Source organism: Pecten maximus, chromosome 6, assembly GCF_902652985.1.
Source record: "Pecten maximus chromosome 6, xPecMax1.1, whole genome shotgun sequence".
Classification (NCBI taxonomy): domain Eukaryota; kingdom Metazoa; phylum Mollusca; class Bivalvia; order Pectinida; family Pectinidae; genus Pecten; species Pecten maximus.
The window spans coordinates 19201325-19209858 of NC_047020.1; positions in this window are offsets into that span (position 1 = coordinate 19201325).

Genomic DNA, 8534 nt, shown 5'->3' on the forward strand with positions numbered 1-8534 from the left:
ACTGGAATGCCTCCATTTGGCACTAATATTTGGGATATCTAATGATAATGTGATATTTTTTAATGAAACACTTTCCTGTTGATTATCATATTGGCATTGAGTGAAAATGAAAATATTCTATAACTAAATATTTAATAAACCACATTTGAATCTATAAACCAGTCAAACATAATCATAAATGATGTGACAGCTTGACTAATTGTATGCATTTGATTGTCCTTCCTCTATAATAAACATCGGTAACTACAATATAATACAAGTGAAATTTTGAAACTGTCTATTCTAATCCCTGAGTGTTAGTAATCCATGACCTTATCCACCATCAGTAAACATATCTTATCCGACCCCACCCCCTGAGTATTCTAACATCCATGACCACCTTATCCACCATCAGTAAACATATCTTATCCGACCCCACCCCCTGAGTATTCTAACATCCATGACCTTGCCTGATATGAATCCCAAGCTTTCTAATTTACCAATTAAAATACATGTAAAATGTATGTACATAGGTTTTCTATTTTCTTGTCTATAAAGTAAACAGCAAGCATGTCAAAAGACTTAATGTATAGGGTGGGAATAGCACATACATAGAATATATACATCATATTTGTTGAGATAGTGTAAAGCATACTCCGGACATGTAGAAAAAATGAAAGCTTTAGCTTAAGAGTGTTGTCATTAAATGAAAAATATGAAGAAAAAAAAAACCATTTGTAACTATTGTATTTTTTCAGATACAGCTTAAGAAGTTGTGTCAGCAGCAGCTGAAATAAAGAGACTAGAACAATAACTACATAGATATGAGCTGCTGAATTTGCACCATGAACAACAAAATACTACATCTTTCTCAAGTGTTATATTGATAGTGATATTAATCAGAAATAAAAACGATTGACATCCTGAATTGTAACTGTTGTCTAGATTTTTTATCCATCCTGGATCCACTTCTGGTTATAACTAGACATAACATTGTCAGACCTGTATTGTACTGTACTGCACTTTATAGTTTTGATTACTATACAGGTTTGGGTATTACATATTTGAAATTACTCATTTAAGCTCACTGATTATTCTACTTTGTATCAAGGCTAATAAGGGGAAATAATCAAAGACAATTAACAGTCCAGTGTCTTGGTTATAGCTCTGTCTACATTGGAACATAACAATTGTTCCTCTAATCAACCACAGGGACATGTCTTGTCTTATATTAAAAAAATAGCTAGAAATACCTATATGAATTAACATATAGCTATTTCTGGCTACAAAATGTATTTATTTTTAAATATAAGACTAGACATGCCCCTGTGAATCAAGTTTACATGTTCACCATTGGTGTTGAAGTGATGCAATTTTATGTTTATCATTACATGATCATTACATGGTGATTTTTCTCAAAGACTGAGAAAGTACATCTGTACAGATATGTATAAAAACTGGATTTTCTGGGAAGATTTAAAAAAAAAATAAAATTGGTTCAAAACACATCAATTTCTAATTCCACATACAGGACGCATAAATTGTACACTATTCAATAATGGTTGGGCTACACTTTCTGAAGTGAAAGCAGCAGCAATTCATTTGGACATTCACATAAAAGTATGGTTGAAAGGAAGCAATGGAAATAATTGGCATGTATTCAATGTCATGCTTTGATCCTTCAACTACATGGGGCCATATACCTACAGTTGAACTGCTGTTTAGAAAACTTTCATTTTTGGTATATACAGAGATAAATGTCTGGTATATAAACACATTATATGCAATAAATCATTCATATGTCTCTGGTAATGATCACACATGTCTCTGGTAATGATCCCACATGTCTCTGGTAATGATCACACATGTCTCTGGTAATGATCACACATACTGTACTATGCAAAACCAAGGGCGACAACAATTCCAAATGGTCAACCCCAAACAGAAAAAAAAAAAAATGTTAGGTTTTGAAAGTCAGCACAAAGCAATGGAGATAACCAATTCACAAACATTCCTGCAAATTCATAAAATCCTTTGCATGTTGATATTGACCATAGATCTATATACTACAAAGCATTTCACAAGTTTCTGAGAAATAGCATCTTCAGAAAAGTCATTCTGGTTTCCGGTTATTATTACTTTCTCGTTATTAAACGGCGAAACGTTTATCACTATATTTTTATGTTATACATCGGCATACTAGCTAGCTTCGCTCTTTTCAGGCATTGCCTGTTTCATATTAACTTTGAAGTTTGTTTCAAGTTTCAGTTTCAAAATATCATTAAAAGAAACCTTGACATTTGGTTTTGTAGTAAAACTAAACATGAATATTCTCGACAATTGAACAGCCAAACTCTAAACCAATTCTATTTCAAAATACTAGTAATGTAAATATATACACGTGTTGCCAAGTGTAAACATATGGGCGCAGCCATATTGTGACGTCATACCGCGGCATACTTCTAAGAGTCAAACTATGCCATTTCAGATTCAAATAAAATGCAACAAAAATAATTGACATGAAAGTTCCTGGTACAGAATATGCTACAATAACATAATTCTATTGATTAACCCAAGACCTTCAGTCAAAAAGTATGAAAATAAATGTTTTATAAACAATTTGTCATGTATGACGAATGGCGCGACCATGTCGTCTGCAGAAAACAACCAGCTTACCGCTTCGATTGACAAAATACTACTTTTGCAACCATATTCACATCCGACACTGCTCATATTGCTGCATCATACATTTGGGAACCATAATATCAGCAATTTACATGTTGTTAAACAATATTTCAACCAAAACTTACCTATAATGCAAGGATAACAGACATGAGTATTCTGATTGTCACCATTTTAATGCAGAGAACAAGGACCAGTCCGGAACCCGGTACGGATATTCCGGAATCAACCAGTTTCCTCCCTTTACCAATAAATCGTGTATCTCGTTGCTACATTTCAAAAATAAAATGTGGGGTCCCTGATCTTACACCAAACTATTAACAATCAGTAAAAATCCACCTGTCACAGTGGCGCTAGATTTTTGGGTTCTAATCATTGTAAAAAGGACCCAATTACTCCGGAAATTTTGCGACGTTTATCTGATTCGTTTGCTAAGGAAAATAGTTCTCTCGCAGATCTCAGGGTCGTCTGCATGTGTCTTTTGGGTTTCGCTGGATTTCTTCGATTTTCCGAATTGGTCAATATTAAGCGATCAGATATAGAATGTTTTCAAAAGTACATATTATACCGAGAAGTAAGACCGATGTTCACGGGTTTGGATCTGAGCTCGTTCTTTCCAGAACAGCTACAGACCTTTGTCCAGTTTCCATGGTTGAAAGATATATTCTACCGAACTCCACTGATTATATCTTTAGGCAATTATCTTATTGCAAACTTTCGAATTCCTACAGGCTTAGAAATTCTGGACCACTCTCGTATACTAGACCTAGGGAAATTCTCCTTGGAAAATTAGAGATTTTGGGCCTAGATAGTAAAAGATTCGGGTTACATAGTCTTAGGTCGGGAGGTGCTACTGCGGCAGCTAATGCAGGGGTCATCGATCGCATGTTCAAGAAACATGGTCGATGGAAATCTGACAAAGCTAAAGACGGTTACGTTCATGAGAATATCGACGAGAGGACGTCCGTCACGAAAAAACTTGGTGAGAATTTTCTTTATTATGTTACACTTCCCAGCCCGTTCTTTGTTTCCGATAGCGTCAGCTGCAGTAAGCGGTATTCTGAACACAGTGTGTTGAGTTTTATTTGATAAATAATGTATGTTCGTTTGAACTGGTGAATTAGAACATAACAAGCAAAAGTGTTTGTAGATGTGATGCTATATTTCGGGAGACGAGGAAGGAAAAATCTCCGTCATTTTACCAGTGAAAAGTGTTACAGACCGCTACTAAAACAGGACCGTTTAACTTTGTGCTGTCACACACAGATTACAACACCATGCCTATACCTTTTTAAACAACTGTAGCAATTGCACAATTAATTTTAACTTCAAGTAATCAATTACATCTGAAATGTTTTTACATTTAGCACTAATTAAGGATTGTTCATTTACGTTAACGAAATTAAAAACGTCGCCGCCAGATTGCAAAATTCGGTTGCAACGATGTGACGTAAGTACGTCACTTTGTAACATTGTTATACTTATCGCACATGTGTGCACAGTAGTGGAACAGCAGACTGTCAGCTATTCTCGTTGCCAAGGCAACACAAAATATAGTCCCATACACGTTTTGATTATTAAGATGTTGATACACATAAATACAATATTTTCAAGGTAAAGTATTCATTTATAACAAATATTTATTATATTGTATAATAAAAACTTAGCAATACCCATATAGATACGAATTTAAAGTGCAGTGTTGACAGTATAGTATATATATGTGTGTGATTTGGTCACTCGAGACACAGGGACTCGGTTAAAAAATTAGCACAAGGTTAAAGTGACGACAGTTCAGTGAAATATCACAACATTAAAAATCGTTTTTATATACCCTCTAAAGCCTTGAAAAAAAACCGATTTTGTAAGGTTTTATAATTTGAATGAATGTTGGATTTTTAGTCTTTCGATTATTTATAGTCTAGATGTAAGTATAACGCCGAACCCCTGTGACCGTATGTGATGCAGTCTAATAGCCGGGATATTCAGAGCTCGAGAAAAAGTGTACCAATTTGGATTTTAGTCGCAGGTTAGCTGATGATGTACATGGTGTTCTTGAAATATTTGATTTCATTGTCGCACTGGCATTTTGGGATGTAAAATTGATTTGAAAATTGGCGGTATTCGACAGCCGAAAACTTGTGTCCTCCATATGTTTAGATTGAGTCAAATTACGACAATAATGTGTCCTTTTGCTCGATATAGCATACTGCTGCTACCAGTCTTTTTTGTGTCGTTAAATACTGTTAAAATTGAGGTTTATTTTCAGTGACCACTAAAATGGTATCAAGCATGGCATTCGAGATACAGCTAACGTTAGACCTACTGCGCTACGTAGGTCATGAGCTCAGTGCTATCGGGAGTGTCAGTGTGCTGTCAGATCCTGTTTTCTAAACTACTGTCATTTTTATTAGCACATAAAGCGGCTATTCCACTTGTGTTTATATACGTTTATAACATTGTTACGCAATTCACAAAATGAAATTCTGAGGCGGTACAGAACTCGATCGCCATTGTAAATTCAGTGTCAGAATGTATTCACACGCCGACAAGAAAGTGATTCGTCTCTCAGAACAGAAGCACGCGACCTAAAATATCTTCAGCGGGAAATGAAGTGATCTGAGTTAACTATGTTCAAAGAGGCGGAGCAAAGGGAAAATGTAAATATTAAAGTGTGAACGACGTTGTTTGAAATTGAATATCACATGAAAAAAATATCTATTTGTCTTTTTGTTTTATTAAACTACTCTCAACTTGACAGAATTATTTTATTGTTCATTGGTCATTGATTCAACAAACAACTTTGAAGTGTCATATAATAAACAATTGTGGACTTAGTTTCGGCCTATACCTAATTTGCAGTCCTAGTTTGACCTATAAACGAAAAACTTCTTCCAATTCCGTGGAGAAAATGTTAACCCAACACCCACAGTTTACAGGTTTGAAGTGAGCTACCCTCAATGTTAAATTGGACAATGCTGGACTTGACCAGGTATGCACGCATTGTGTGGAAAGAAACCACGTGTTCTGCAGTTTTGTAATTATTAAGATTCCACAATGTAGTTATTATGGATGAATCACTCTAAAGTTTATAATCGAAGTGAGTGGTTTAGATAGTTTAAATACTTTTATTTGTATCAGTAAGGAGATAAAAACAAAACTCCCCTTACAGGCAAAAATGCTTAAGTCTAAAAGTTTCTAACCTGATAGGTTCCCCTTGGAAATAGTTGGCAGTAGGTATTTCCTTTTCTCTCCTGACAAACCCCGAAAAGTGTTTGTGAAACTGAAATCATTGGGTTGGATACACAGTCTTTTATATATTTCCGAATCGGCAAAGCATGATTCCATCGACTATTTGTTAAAATTGAATTTATTGTATCGTTTGTTTTTTGCACCTCCCCATCGGTATTTTGACATTTTTTCGATATCAAAATGCTTCTAAGATATATGCAAGGTAAGTTGACACCAGGCAAACAAGGTAATGATACTACATTTAGTATCCTTCCCTTATTGTCAGTGGTCTCCAGACAATATCGTGTGACACTTATCAATTTATTGACAGACGACTGTATAAGTGAGCACCGAAATGATGACAAGACCACAAGAATCTATCGACTTAATAATGCCTTACAATATTATTAGTGCCAGTGTCCTAATTCTGAGGGCCACGGGGTTGCGTGCCCTACATGTATGCTCTTCAGGATACCACATGCATTCCGACAATAAATAAACATTGCACAATAGACCAAGAGGTTCAAGAAAAGCCTGAACTGAAATAGCGGTAATATTGGATTTCAGATTCAGGCGGTTCAATATTCAGTCGAACGTTGTAATGATTGTATCCTAAGGGGATGTCAAAATACTTCAAATTAAGCGGTTTTCAATATGAGCAGGGTACAACATGAGAGCGCTTTATTAGCCCTTTTACTTGCCGTGTGATCCTTTATCGGGTTCGTATCAGCTGTACCAAATAGGTACAGTACCATATAATGGAACACAACTGAATCTCAAAAAAGTTCCTAAGATGGTGGCCGTCTCTACAAACTAAACGCTTCAAACACAAGAATTATTTTTCTCTCTACAATAAAATAGATTTATAATAAATACCTGAATAGTTCCGTCATATATTAACACGTATAATGTATACAATTGCATCGCAAATGTAGATTTCCCGTCTCGTACATTAGTATGGTGAATGGAGCATCGCGATTCCGTCATGTTGGATCCAAGTGGTACGTCTCGGGAGACGAACCCCGTGTACCGTGTTGATTGTGCTGGTACAAAGCGTTCCATTACGAGTACACATTGTACATTAGATTCGTAGAGGTACAACTGGTACGAAACCGATAAAGGAAAACACGGTTAGCCTATATAGTATTTCTAGTGCACAGCTACAGCGTACATATGAACCGTTCATGTAAGAATATATGTACGTATGATCGAACAACATAAAATTTTCAGTTTCGTAAATATTTTATTAAAATTTGATTGGAGTAACTACAATATATTTACACTGTATTTCAAAATATGGAATCATTCTCGTTGTTGTCAAATTCTATTTAGGACGCAATAAGTCAAGAAAACTCTTTTGCTTTTGTTGCTAAACATGTATCTGAGATAGAAACATGAACGTGTCGAGCTCACGCACGCATAACAATGATGAAGCTAGGATATCCACGGTACATTCGAGGTACACTCTGTAGGTCAGAACAGTTTGAAAACCTTCCCGTGCATCAGTGTTTGCTGGTTTTACAACTGATGAGAGTCATCATGAACTTTGCTGTCATCACAAGTCGAGTCTTAATATCACCTTAATATCGCTGATAATGACATTATCTGTTATATTATCTCTGGTTGTCAAGCTCGAGGCATTTAAATTGATTCATCCTCTAGTGGGTCCATCAACACCCTACTCAAGTCATTCAATAGCTTGCCATCTTCTTATTAGTTAATGAAAAATGATAAAATAACGAACTGTGCATTGCTGGATACCCACAACAATAGTTCACAAACATTTAGGTTTTCTCAGCTATGCGTGAAACATCAACCTCTTTAGAGAAATTATGAGATTATATCTATATCACTGCTGAAACAAATCTTGATATATTTGCGATTGCGATTTTGGAAGAGTAAAACGTTATATAGTGAAAAAAGCTCCTTGTGTAACGACTCGTAGTTCACCTACTTGATCTGTGTTTATTTGAAATAAATCTCTATATCAGCATTCGTATTGTGGACAGCATGTAACGTAGTCCGTGTTTAAAGCTAATTCAATGCTATTGGTTGTCAAATTGCAAAATAGTTTTGGGTTGTCTAATTCCAACATTTGTCTATTTCAGAATGTTCGGTTTCAGATTTCATTGTTAGCTCACCTGCCCGAAGGGCAAGTGAGCTTATGCCGTAGCGCGGCGTCCGTCGTCCGTCCGGCCGTCCGTCCGTCCGTCCGGCGTCAACTTTCCATTCAAGCAACTTCTTCTCAATAACCAAAAGGTCCAGTGACCTAATATTGGGCCTGTAGCATGCTGGGGTGAAGGGCTACCAAGTTTGTTCAAATGAATAACGTTGACCTTCATTCAAGGTCACAGGGGTCAAAAAGGCTAAAATCTTTAAACAACTTCTTCTCAATAACCAAGAGTCCCAGGGAGTTGATATTGGGTCTGTAGCATGCTGGGGTGAAGGGCTACCAAGTTCGTTCAAATAAATGACCTTGACGTTCATTCAAGGTCACAGGGGTCAAATATGCTAAAACAAAATTAAACAACTTCTTCTAAATAGCCAAAATAGCCAGGGACTTGATATTGGGTCTGTAGCATGCTGGGGTGAAGAGCTACCAAGTTTGTTTAAATGAATGACCTTGACCTTCATTCAAGGTC